This window comes from Nuphar pumila, chromosome 10 (genome assembly GCF_984573655.1).
Source record: "Nuphar pumila chromosome 10, dmNupPumi1.hap1.1, whole genome shotgun sequence".
NCBI classification, from domain to species: Eukaryota; Viridiplantae; Streptophyta; class Magnoliopsida; order Nymphaeales; family Nymphaeaceae; genus Nuphar; species Nuphar pumila.
The window spans coordinates 26,398,347-26,410,846 of NC_143258.1; the positions used below are offsets into that span (position 1 = coordinate 26,398,347).

Genomic DNA, 12,500 nt, shown 5'->3' on the forward strand with positions numbered 1-12,500 from the left:
AGGTGAACATTTGAAGGGAAAATGCTTGTTAGAAAAAATTCCAACTTTGAAAAGCTTCTCAGGGAAGTGATTGAAATCCATTAGAAAACTCTGAGGGAGAAGAAAAATCCAAACTTAGGAAATTGAAATATTGAGAATATTGTCCTAGAAATACTTGGAAATCGATTTTGATTTTGAAAAAGGTGAGAAATTCCTTCTGAAATCTTAGGAAAGAATATTCTTCAGGGAAAATCACAGGAAAACTTGACTTAGAAAATCCAACTTTGAAAATTTTCAGAGTTTCTTGAGAATGAATTTTTCTTGAGAAAATCATGAGAAAACCAATGATTTCATGATGCAAATGATTATGAGTGAATGAATGCATTTTGAGAAGATTTTCTGAGAGATTTTGTTGGAAAAATGTGTATTAAGCCAAAGTAAATCCTTCACATATTCTGACTGTGGTCATGAATATGTTCAGAGTTTATTTGAGTTAATTCACAATATTTTGAAAATATTGGAAATATGATGTGCATTTTTAAGATAGCCTAAGGGTGTAGGCTCAATGTGACTGGTAGAAAGGTGATGGATCTGGGTTTCGTCCATATTCCGACTAGGGCCGTAAATATGGACTCCACCGAGTTCATCAACTCCCTAAGAGTTGGTGCACGTGCCATTCGTGTACATCCATAGTGCTTTTGAAATAAAATGCATGAATCACATAAACAGGATATTGCAGGAATTTAAACTATATGATATGCATCCTAGACTAAGCAGAAAATTAAATTTCTTACTCCAAAATTTACATTATTACATCACTAAATAAATGAAAGAAAGGAAAATTGCAGACTTCAGTTCCTTCTTTTGAATGTCCCTGCCAAACTCGAAATGGGGTTAGTTCAAATATGTGGGTTTTTCCAAGATTTTCCAATAATATTCTGAAATTATTGGACTTAATTGGATATAAACCCTATTCTCATGCTTTCTTGATATTTGAAATGATGTGAATGCAAGAAATCCAGTAAGAAATAGTTTGAAATTCGAAATTATGGTCAAAATGACCAAAATACACCTAATATTAAGGTTACACCTTTAAAATCAGGGTTTTTTGAAGGAAATTTTGGTAAAATTGAGATTTTGAAATTCGAATTGAAACAAATGATGATGAAACGTAGTATGAGGCATGATGTCATGCTGCTAAACACATTAGGATTGTAAAATCAGAATTCGACATGCTACCATTCATCAAAAATAACGAATTTCGCTTGTTTTTCGCTTGATTCGGGGTCCTGCGGGGTCCTGTTTTGATGATACGGCTAAACCGAGCATCAAACGAATTCCAAATGCTGTCAAATTCGGTATGGAGCATAATATTATTTTGATAAACAGCCTAGAATGCTAAAAATCAAGAAATGACATGGTTTAGATACTGAAATTTAAAGAAAATCCTAAAAAGGGCGGATTTCGCCTACGGGCCCGAACCAAATGCAACACTTAATGCAGTAATACGAGAATTCCACCATATAAACATCTGAAATTTTTCATACTGCTAAATGACATGAAAATAAGCAATTTTGTCTTTTATATCTTTGGGATTTGAACTACGGTGACTTCGGTAACAAAAATTTGGTTCTGACGGAGGCAAAATCAACCTAATCTGATGTAAAATTCCATAAAAACTAGTATTTGACCATACAAATTTCTGATATTTAAATGAGGAACTAAAGACACACACAGGAACAACTTTTATTTTTATTATTTTGGCATTTGATCAGCAGAAAAAGAGATAAAAATACAACATTTCTTGCCTAAATCAACAGAACAAACAAATATGACAAAACAGGAGACTGAAAAGCAAAATCAGAAAGAGATATCAAAACTGTTCTAAAAATCATAAGCTTTCATATGCTTCGAAAATGACATTCACTTTTTACAGATTCGGATTTAGAGCAATACCCAAAGAGAGCCCATCGACTTAAGTCGATCCAAAATCTCAGAGACCCAAATCAGGCTCTGACACGCTTCCCAAACTCTTGGATTTGTGTCAGACATCAAACAAATTTAGACAAATCTGAGAAAATCATATTAAATACTAGACATCATCCCGAGTTTAGTACATTTTTCGGATCGAAAATCAGACCTCATATGAGAGAGATATCGATTTTACAAGTAGGAAGTAAATTTTCAAAACGTATCCTGGGTAACAAAACCCGACCTACCATTTCGATCATTTACTGCAGTAAATAAATTCAAATTATTTCGAATTTTTGGCAGATTGCTAAGGACACCTAGGTACGCGTACTGTGATTTTTTTGGCATTTTTAAAGAAAAATAAATACATGAAATAACGAGTGTACTGACTGACAAAAACAGGAAATTACAGAAATGAAGCAAAAATTGAAACAAAGGCTAAAAAAAAATCTAATTAATTCCTAAAATATACTAAATCAACGAAATGAAATATGAACTAAATCTAATTAATGTATGAATGTTAAAATCATCAAGAAAGCATAATTTTACTTTTAATATATGTCGCTTTATGAGAATAGCTCGATCCATCATTCGGATGAGCTCTTTCTTCAAAACGAAAGTGCAAATCAAGACAAAGGCATTATTTCGATAAAACCAATTGGAATAGAGGTGCACCTTGTGTTCTTCTGCAGCTTTGAAACTCCCAAAATGAACGTCTATCAACGGCTTCTTTCGTCCTTCGATCCGAGCCTCCAAGGGTTCACGAAATTCGATCCACACGCATAGGTTGAGTTGGAATTGATGCGAGCAAGCTTGGTACTTCGATGCACCCTCTCAATTGAGCCAAAGGGGGGCATGAATTCCAAAATTTCGAAACCGTGTAGTAGGGCACTCAAAGTGAAAATGCTAAATCCAAAGGGAGCCCTCCTAGGCTGGGCGTGGGGCCTTGTATTTATAGAATTTTTTGGAAAATTTTGAAATTCAAAGAGGCTTAATCTGAGCCCTCCATGTGGTGCCATCTCAAGGCATGCCATTTTGATTTTTGAGAAAATAAAAATGAGAATTTTGTAGGTGAGACACCTCAGCAGGGGATTTTTTTGGAATTTTCAAAATGTAGCTTGATTTTCTCTGCAGGAGGCTCCCAAATGGCGCCACCTCAGAGGGTGCTATCTGGGGTTTGAAATTCAAAATTTACCTTTTGCAGGGAGTCCTCATGTGGCGCCACCTCATGGGGCTATTTTTATTTTGAATAAAATAAAAAATGAAAATTGAGGCCTAGTGGGGCTATGGAATGGCGCCACCTCAAAAGGGGGTTTGAGGTTTGAATCTAGAAGCAGTAGGAGCAGGCCATGTGGCGCCACATCAGAGTGGCTCTTGACACGTGTTAGAAGAACAGGGCAGTGGGCTCAGAAGGTGCCACCTCAGAGGAGTTTGAATTCTACTTTTTCTGATGAAAGGAGATTTGGACATGTGGCAGTCCAGGATGGTTCCATACCTGACAAGTGTCAGCTTGCTGGAGGAGGTTCTTCAGATGGTGCCACCTCAGGGAAGAAATTTGAAATTCAAATGAGGTTGGCTCTGGAAGAAGGGAGGGTGGCCATGTGGCGCCACCTCAGGGTGGCTCCTACAATGCCATGTGGTAGGAGACAGAAAAAGGAGGGAAAGGGACACGTGGCACCATCTCAAAAAATGAATTTAGGGAGGAGACTTCAGGATTTGCGCCACCTCAGCCTGGAGTTTGAATATTTGAATTGTTGCTTTTTCTGAAGGAGGTAGAAAGTGACATGTGTCACTTGCTTTTTCTGAAGAAAGAAGAGAGAGACATGTGAGTGACATGTGTCACTTGCTTTTTCTGAGAAGAGCAGAGAATGACACGTGTCTGCTGCAGGAGAGAATACCTCAGATGGCGCCACCTCAGAAGGAGACAACTCTACTTTTTCTGGACAAGGCAGCACATGACACATGGCATCTTCTGGTGACCTTGGACTAACACATGGCATAGGGTGAAGATGGTGGACATTGACACGTGGCATAAAATGAAGAGGATGTCTAATGACATGTGGCGACATCTTAAGATGGCCCCACACTGATACATATCGGAGGATGAAAGGAGAGAGAAAATAACATGTGGCGCCACCTCTAGGTGAACCCCACGCTGACACTTGGCAGATAAATGGGAAGGAGAGAGAAAATGGTCCAGTGGCGTCAATCTATGGACAAGGCTCCTATATTTTTGGGTTTTTCAAAATTCAGGTTTTTCAAAAGAAAAGCCTATGTGATACCACCTCAGTGTGGGTCCCATATTGTTTCTTTATTGAAATAAGGACAAGACAGTAAAACCTCTTTTTGGAATTTTCATAAAATCTGGACTAATTGGCAAAACAGAAATTTTGAAAAGAGTTAGCCCCTGTAGGGCGATTTTGTAAAAAGAAGATATTTGAAATTTGTTGACAAAAGGGAAAAATCTGAGATGAAAGGGCTAGAATCAAAATCCTTATCGAAAATTATCCAGATTGTTTTCCTGAGAAAATATTTTGAAATTCAGAGTCCTGGGGGTAAGATGGGAAGAATTGATAATTTTGAAGACCAAGGGTTTTGAAATCGATTTTGAAAAGAGTTGAAATTCTAATGTGGATTGAAAATTTTGAAATCAAGAGTTCTGGACCTCAAAATGACATGTTGTGCAGTGCAGTGATATGAAATGCTCATGCAATGCTATGCAATGACATGTCTTATGAAATATAATCCTGAACTAGATTCTTGTCTCATGTTAGGAGTAGAATTTTGAACAATTGAGCTAAATTTAGAGAAATTTTGAGAGTTGCAGATGCAATTTAGCCTTCTGTAAGGTCTGGGCTCAGAAAATGACCATTTTGCCTTTCGGCGATCTCCGGGGAGGTGAATGATGATGCTTGGTGGAAATGTCGGGGAGGTGAGTGAAAATTTGGGGTGTTTACACTGGTTCCCTCCGAAGTTTCCCTCAGGATAGCTGGAGCTCACGAGAGTTCTATCAGGTAAAGCCAATGATTAGAGGCATCGGGGGCGCCTCGTCCTCGACCAATTCTCAAACTTTAAATAGGTAGGACGGCATGGCTGCTTTGTTGAGCTGCGTCGCGGAATAAAGAGCTTCAAGTGGGCCATTTTTGGTAAGCAGAACTGGCGATGCGGGATGAACCGGAAGCCGGGTTACGGTGCCTAACTGCGCACTAACCTAGATCCCACAAAGGGTGTTGGTCGATTAAGACAGCAGGACGGTGGTCATGGAAGTCGAAATCCGCTAAGGAGTGTGTAACAACTCACCTGCTGAATCAACTAGCCTAAAAAATGGATGGCGCTTAAGCGCGTGACCCACACCCGGCCGTCGAGGCGATTGCCAGGCCTCGATGAGTAGGAGGGCGCGACGGTCATTGCGAAACCCTGGCCACGAGGCTGGGCGGAACGGCCGTCGGTGCAGATCTTGGTGGTAGTAGCAAATATTCAAATGAGAACTTTGAGTGCCAAAGAGGGGAAAGGTTCCATGTGAATGACACTTGCACAAGGGTTAGTCGATCCTAAGAGGCAGGGGAAGCCCGTTGGATGGCGTGGATTATGCGAACCTCGAAAGGGAATCGGGTTAAAATTCCCGAACCGAGACGTGGCGGTTGACGACAACGTTTGGTAGTCCGGACACGTTGGCGGGGGCCTCGGGAAGAGTTATCTTTTCTGTTTAACAGCCTGCCCACCTTGCAAATGGCTCATCCGGAGGTAGGGTCTAGCGGCTGGAAGAGCACCGCACGTCGCGTGGTGTCCGATGCTCCCCCGACGACCCATGAAAATCCGGAGGACCGAGTGCCGCCCACGCCTGGTCGTACTCATAACCGCATCAGGTCTCCAAGGTGAATAGCCTCTGGCCAATGGAACAATGTAGGCAAGGGAAGTCAGCAAAACAGATCAATAACTTCGGGAAAAGGATTGGCTTTGAGGGCTGGGCACGGGGGTCCCTGTCTCGAACCGGTCGGCTGTCGGCGGATTGCTCGAGCTGCTCTTGCGGCGAGAGCGGGCCGCCGCGTGCCGGCCGGAGGACAGACAGGGAACGGCTCCTCACCGGGCCTTCCCCGGGCATCGAACAGCTAACTCAAAACTGGTACGGACAAGGGGAATCTGACTGTTTAATTAAAACAAAGCATTGCGATTGTTGCACATGAAATCTCGAAGAGCCTTGCAACGTGCCATAAGTATGGGACTTGGTGCGATGCATGGGGTTGAAGAGACGTATGCATGCCACTGATAGTGTCGTGTGCCTCAGCTTGGCACTGAGTTGTGCCAAGGGGTGTGGCATGTGCATAGGTTGGTGCAACGCAGGTGCTGAAAAGGTGTGTGCATGTCACTGATTGCGTCATGTGCCTGAGCTTGGCACTGGACAGTGGAAGGAGTGTGTGACATGTGCACTGGCAGGGTGCAGTGCACATTCATAAGAGGTGCGTGCATGCCACAGATAGTGTCCTGTGCTGGAGTGGGACACAGGGCTGTGCAAGGAGTGTGGCATGTGCACAGGTGTGGTGCAGTGCAGATGCGGCAACAGATGCATGGATGTGTGTGAAGTGAGGTGGAAGTGCCCCAAGAGTGATGGATTAGTTGGTTGCGGCGTGCATGAGGCAGTCGGGCCAACCCCGTGGCAAACAAGCCTTGCTTATGTGTGCAGAGTTTGGTGCACATGCATAACAGTGGTGTCGCGTGTTGCACAGACCATTGTCGTGCGTGGTGCATGTGGCGGGCGAAGCACAGCATGCGGTGGGCACGTCGCTGCGGTGAGGTTGGTCAGGGCTTGGCATGTGCAGCAATGTGCGCAGTGTGGGCACAATTGCGTGCACAATCTTTGAGGCGATAATCCAAAGAGCATTTGAAGTTGTTTGGGGCCAAGATCGAAGATTCACCGTGCAAACGGATTATGGGGAACGCGTGGGTAAAGCCGAATTTGAAGAATTCCGAAGTTGAGAAATTTATGGTTCCCTAAGTGTTATTCGGGTTCCTCTTGTTGGCAGGGGCCTGGCTCCTAAAACACCTATATAGGGGACCTCCTGTTTGAGCTGTCTGGCACAGGTTGTAGCAGCTTGGCATAGGCACCCCCTATATCGCACGGGCAGCACTGGGAGTGCATGGGGGTGTCCGTGTGTAGTGCAAATTCCCCATGGGACGTAGGCAAAGGCCATAGGTGCGCGGGTAGGCGACTCTTGGTGCGGCGGTGCGGTCCCATCCGTGCATGGTGGCACGGGGTTGTGCAAGTCAGTGCACAGCTCCAACAAATGAGTTTGGGTGGTGCTTATCGCTATGGCATGGAATCATCAACTGGTCTTCGGATTGGGGGTCGAAAGATCTGTTCCCTTCGGTGGTGAGGTTATGTTGGGGGTGTGCCCATGGGGCTACTATCTGCTCCATGGCACGCGAGGCTAAGGCTTCCGTGCGTTGTTGGCTCAGATGGATGGGCTTGAGGAAAGGTGGCTTGCAATGATGGCTAAAGGCATAACATGCATCAGTAAAGGCTTTGGGATGTGTTATGCTCCCCATGACCCGTGTTGGATGTTGGTTAAGTCGGTAGTGCTGCGAAGGCACATTTTAGCCCTTGTCAACATGCGCTTGCTTGTGGGAGTTGTAAGGCACGTTTGGCTTGGTGGTTGAAGGTGCTAGCCGGTATGGGACAACTATGCACGTAAATGGCGATCAAATGCACGATGGACCATGTTCGGAAGGATTTCTTGAAAAGAAGGGTTTGCTAAGTTGACATTCCGCTAGGTAAGAAGTTTACGTGTGGGAAACACGTGCTGTGAGGCTGACTAGGCCGTGAGGCCTAGTGCCGCACGGTCCTTCCTTGGCTTGAAAGGCAAAAAATTTGGCCTTGGAAAATTAGCCCGTGACAACTAGTATCAGAGCAGAAGCATACGAGTGTCTAAGTGGTGAATGTGTTGGACAGCTTTTGGCCAAGTTTCTGTTCATGTTGCCAAAGCATTTTTGGAGCACCAAAGTCGGAGTGTGATGCTTCATGGTGGAGTTAACATGAAGGCTGGTTTGTTGGAGTGGGATTGGCTATGTGGAAGGCCAACTATATAGTCAGCTTAGGACAACAATGTGTAGTTTCTGTGTGGACGAGAAAGACCGTTGTTTTCCTTCATGCCTCGAAAGCTTTGCGAGGCACAGTGGCGTACAAAATGTGTGTTTAAAAGGAATGAATCCTTTGGGTCAAGGCGACACTGAAAGGGCAATGTTTGCTTATTGCGAGCTCACAAAGCACCAAGAAAGTGCCCTATGAATGAGGGCTTATGCGCGATGGAAGGTCGCAGTGGATTGCGGTGGACCGTTGTTGGAGTTGCTAGAGGCACACTGAGGTATGGGACTTAGTGTGTTCGAAAGTTGCGACAATTGCGGGTTGAAGCCAGAGTGTAAGCACACCTTTGGGTTCGAGGGTGCCTTGTTTGGTGAGGGCAGTGCAAGGAGAAGCTCGATTGTCGCTCTGTGTTGAGGCCAGCGCGGGAAGGATTGCCTCGGCTGTCGCTCTGTGTTGAGGTCAACGCGAGAGGGAGTGCCTCGGTTGTCGCTCGTGTGTGCCGGCATACTCTCCATGCACCACAGTCAGGATGACAGGTGGTGTGCAGACCGAGTATGGCCGAAGTGATGCAACCTGAAGTTACCGAGCCAATGAGTGGGCAATAAGGGCTTACAGGAGAGTCAAGTGAGTTGGGTGAGGGAAACGCGAGAGGGAGTGCCTCGGTTGTCGCTTGTGTGTGCCGGCATACTCTCCACGGACCATAGTCAAGATGACAGGTGGTGTGCAGACCGAGTATGGCCGAGGTGGCGCAACCTGAAGTGACCGAGCCAATGAGTGGGCAATGAGGGCTTACGGGGGAGCCAAGTGAGTGGAACCTCCAGAATGGGCTTCATCTTGTTTTGGCGGTCTGTGTATGAACTGCATGGTCGAGTGGTGAAGTTGGGGCGAATGGGCTCGCCCGAGTGTGAAATTGGTGGTGTGCAATGAGGGCACACGTGTGAAGCGAGCTGAGATGGCAAGATGTCGTGCGGGCGTGGGAGACCTGTTTGAAAATGAGGACAACGCTGGGGACTTGTGATTCTGAAAAGGGAAAGGAACTGAATGGGAAGGTACACATCATCCGGATGGATTGCGTTGTCGAAGGAAACTCCTTAGGTGTTAAGCGAAGAGATCATCGAGGACGATGATGGTTTGAGTGGGGGAGAATGTTGCACATGAAATCTCGGAGAGCCTTGCAACATGCCATAAGTATGGGACTTGGTGCGGTGCATGGGGTTGAAGAGACGTATGCATGCCACTGATAGTGTTGTGTGCATGAGCTTGGCACTGGGCTGTGCAAAGGGGTGTGGCATGTGCATAGCTTGGTACAACGTAGGTGCTGAAAAGGTGTGTGCATGTCACTGATTGCGTCATGTGCCTGAGCTTGGCATTGGACAGTGGAAGGAGTGTGTGACATGTGCACTGGCAGGGTGCAGTGCACATTCATAAGAGGTGCGTGCATGCCACAGATAGTGTCCTATGCTGGAGTGGAGCACAGAGCTGTGCAAGGAGTGTGGCATGTGCACAGGTGTGGTGCAGTGCAGATGCGACAACAGATGCATGGATGTGTGTGAAGTGCGGTGGAAGTGCCTCAAGAGTGATGGATTAGTTGGTTGCGACGTGCATGAGGCAGTCAGGCCAACCCCGTGGCAAACAGGCCTTGCCCATGTGTGAAGAGTTTGGTGCACATGCATAACAGTGGTGTCGCGTGTTGCACAGACCATTGTCGTGCATGGTGCATGTGGCCGGCGAAGCACAGCATGCGGTGGGCACGTGGCTGCAGTGAGGTTGGTCAGGGCTTGGCATGTGCAGCAATGTGCGCAGTGTGGGCTTAATTGCATGCACAATCTTTGAGGCGATAATCCAACGAGCATTTGAAGTTGTTTGGGGCCAAGATCGAAGATTCACCGTGTAAATGGATTATGGGGAACGCGTGGGTGAAGCCGGATTTGAAGAATTCCGAAGTTGAGAAATTTATGGTTCCCTAAGTGTTATTCGGGTTCCTCTTATTGGCAGGGGCCTGGCTCCTAAAACACCTATATAGGGGACCTCCTGTTTGAGCTGTCTGGCACAGGTTGCAGCAGCTTGGCATAGGCACCCCCTATATCGCACGGGCAGCACTGGGAGTGCATGGGGGTGTCCGTGTGTAGTGCAAATTCCCCATGGGATGTAGGCAAAGGCCTTAGGTGCGCGGGTAGGCGACTCTTGGTGCGGCGGTGCGGTCCCATCCGTGCATGGTGGCACGGGGTTGTGCAAGTCAGTGCACAGCGCCAGCAAATAAGTTTGGGTGGTGCTTATCACTATGGCATGGAATCATCAACTGGTCTTCGGATTGGGGGTCGAAAGATCTGGTCCCTTCGGTGGTGAGGTTATGTTGGGGGCGTGCCCATGGGGCTGCTATCTGCTCCATGGCACGCGAGGCAAAGGCTTCCGTGCGTTGTTGGCTCGGATGGATGGGCTTGAGGAAAGGTGCCTTGCAATGATGGCTAAAGGCATAACATGCATCAGTAAAGGCTTTGGGATGTGTTATGCTCCCCATGACCCATGTTGGATGTTGGTTAAGTCGGTAGTGCTGCGAAGGCACGTTTTAGCCCTTGTCAACGTGCGCTTGCTTGTGGGAGTTGTAAGGCACGTTTGGCTCGCTGGTTGAAGGTGCTAGCCAGTATGGGACGGCTATGCATGTAAATGGCGATCAGATGCACGATGGACCATGTTCGAAAGGATTTCTTGAAAAGAAGGGTTTGCTAAGTTGACATTCCGCTAGGTAAGAAGTTTACGTGTGGGAAACACGAGCTGTGAGGTTGACTAGGCCGTGAGCCCTAGTGCCGCACGGTCCTTCCTTGGCTTGAAAGGCAAAAAATTTGGCCTTGGAAATTTAGCCCGTGACAACTAGTATCAGAGCAGAAGCATACGAGTGTCTAAGTGGTGAATGTGTTGGACAGCTTTTGGCCAAGTTTCTCTTCATGTTGCCAAAGCATTTTCGGAGCACCGAAGTCGAAGTGTGATGCTTCATGGTGGAGTTAACATGAAGGCTGGTTTGTTGGAGTGGGATTGGCTATGTGGAAGGCCAACTATATAGTCAGCTTAGGACAACAATGTGTAGTTTCTGTGTGGACGAGAAAGACCGTTGTTTTCCTTCATGCCTCGAAAGCTTTGCGAGGCACAGTGGCGTACAAAATGTGTGTTTAAAAGGAATGAATCCTTTGGGTCAAGGCAACACTGAAAGGGCAGTGTTTGCTTATTGCGAGCTCACCAAGCACCAAGAAAGTGCCCTATGAATGAGGGCTTATGCGCGATGGAAGGTCGCAGTGGATTGCGGTGGACCGTTGTTGGAGTTGCTAGAGGCACACTGAGGTATGGGACTTAGTGTGTTCGAAAGTTGCGACAATTGCGGGTTAAAGCCAGAGTGTAGGCACACTTTTGGGTTCGAGGGTGCCTTGTTTGGTGAGGGCAGTGCAAGGAGAAGCTCGACTGTCGCTCTGTGTTGAGGGCAGCGCGGGAAGGATTGCCTCGGCTGTCGCTCTCTGTTGAGGGCAACGCGAGACGGAGTGCCTCGGTTGTCGCTCGTGTGTGCCGGAATACTCTCCATGGACCACAGTCAGGATGACAGGTGGTGTGCAGACCGAGTATGGCCGAAGTGATGCAACCTGAAGTGACCGAGCCAATGAGTGGGCAATAAGGGCTTACAGGGGAGTCAAGTGAGTTGGGTGAGGGAAACGTGAGAGGGAGTGCCTCGGTTGTCGCTTGTGTGTGCCGGCATACTCTCCATGGACCACAGTCAGGATGACAGGTGGTGTGCAAACCGAGTATGGCCGAGGTGGCGCAACCTGAAGTGACTGAGCCAATGAGTGGGCAATGAGGGCTTATGGGGGAGCCAAGTGAGTGGAACCTCCAGAATGGGCTTCATCTTGTTTTGGCGGTCTGTGTATGAACCGCATGGTCAAGTGGTGAAGTTGGGGCAAATGGGGGCGCCCGAGTGTGAAATTGGTGGTGTGCAATGAGGGCACACGTGTGAAGCGAGCTGAGACGGCAAGATGTCGTGCGGGCATGGGAGACCTGTTTGAAAATGAGGACTACGTTGGGGTCTTGTGATTCTGAAAAGGGAAAGGAACTAAATGGGAAGGTACACATCATCCAGATGGATTGCGTTGTCGAAGGAAACTCCTTAGGTGTTAAGCGAAGAGATCATCGAGGACGATGATGGTTTGAGTGGGGGAGAATGTTGCACATGAAATCTCGGAGAGCCTTGCAACATGCCATAGGTATGGGACTTGGTGCGGTGCATGGGGTTGAAGAGACGTATGCATGCCACTGATAGTGTTGTGTGCATGAGCTTGGCACTGGGCTGTGCAAAGGGGTGTGGCATGTGCATAGCTTGGTACAACGCAGGTGCTGAAAAGGTGTGTGCATGTCACTGATTGCGTCATGTGCCTGAGCTTGGCACTGGACAGTGGAAGGAGTGTGTGACATGTGCACTGGCAGGGTGCAGTGC

The 12,500-nt window shown here is 47.0% G+C and overlaps 1 pseudogene; it reads left to right on the top strand.

Annotated features, from left to right (window-relative positions):
* Nucleotides 1-4,873: 4,873 nt before the first annotated feature.
* On the top strand, nucleotides 4,874-5,842 carry LOC149826581 (25S ribosomal RNA; annotated as a pseudogene; the record flags this gene model as incomplete).
* Between the last annotated feature and the right edge of the window lie 6,658 nt (nucleotides 5,843-12,500).